Genomic DNA, 1,545 nt, shown 5'->3' with positions numbered 1-1,545 from the left:
GTAAAACTTTCCAGAAGTTTATCATTTAATTATATATATGAGCATGTCTAGATAAGCAAGTATATTCATGAGAAGACATACATAAAACATACAAATCTGCACATACATACACACATACATACATACATACATACATACAATCATACAAACAAAAATACGCAGTTGTTGATGCTGAAATTCCAATGAAAGAGCCTTGGATCTAGGTTAGAAACCGGTTCTTACTGTGTTGGCAAGAAACCTTGAAATAAACTGAATAATGACATACATACATACATACATACATACATACATACATGCATGAATGCATGCATACATACATACATACATACATACATATATACATACATACATACATACATATCTTAAAGGTAGAGTATTTCTAGAGAAGCACACAACCCGAGTTCTGTTGGATTCCAGGTTAATACCGAATTTCTTCAAGTGTAGAAAATCTTGGTTTCGTAAGGGTAAACTGTTGTGTGGTGGGTGTGGCGTAGAGTAAACTTGATTCATTACAATTGTTTCTGTACCTTGTCTGCTTGCAACCACAGTTTACGTGAAAATTGGAAGTGAAAATTCACGTGTTGTTTGCGGTCAAAAGTTTGTGTCAAAAGTGCGCCATTACATTGTGTGTCAATTGAAGACACACAGTTTAAAGGAGCAACCTTCTATGTATGTATTTGCACGACATGCTTCAAATATTAACTCATATGGGACTCAATTCGCAACGTAGAGCGGAAAGATTTTGATAAAATAGAAAAAAACTACTTATGTACTTAATTGTGGTCGGTGGCTGATCACGCCGGTTCGTGATCAGCCAAGAGAGAAACTTAAGTGGATGGTCATATTTTTGATCTAATAATCATAATATACACACACATACATAGAAACACGTACACATTGATATATATATATAGATAGATAGATAGATATAGATATATATATACGCACACACATAGACACACACAAAGAGAGAGAGAGAGAGAGAGACAGGTACACACGTGTATACATTAAAGATATGCGTATAGACCGTGTCTGTAATACATCATAATTATGTAGGACAGTGTTGGTAAGATGAACTGTCATCTAAGTTGTGTCATTCTAAATGTGACCTTCACCACTGAGCACTATAATTTTAATTGTTGTTTTCCTGTTTGCTTCCCATCACGAAACTTTTGAAGTTGCGCGCAAACACACACATTTATGCACAGACACATACATGACTGCATATGCCTATGTATGTGGAAGGGTGGATAGATGCGAGAGCGTGCTCATGTGTACATAAGTATGGATACACACGTGTGTGTGTGTGTTTGTGTGTGTATTGCATGCCTATACATACATACGTACATACATACATACATATATATATATATATACATATATATATATATATGTATATATATACACACATATACATAAAAGCGCAAAAATGTTAGTTCTAAAACCTCTCTAAAAGAACAACGTAGTAGTTGTACTGACAAGTAATATTTATGTTAAAGCGGCTACCAATATTACTTATGTTTATATACAATGGATATACATATA

This window comes from Octopus bimaculoides, chromosome 7 (genome assembly GCF_001194135.2).
Source record: "Octopus bimaculoides isolate UCB-OBI-ISO-001 chromosome 7, ASM119413v2, whole genome shotgun sequence".
Lineage (NCBI taxonomy): Eukaryota > Metazoa > Mollusca > Cephalopoda > Octopoda > Octopodidae > Octopus > Octopus bimaculoides.
This window is presented reverse-complemented; position numbering follows the sequence as displayed.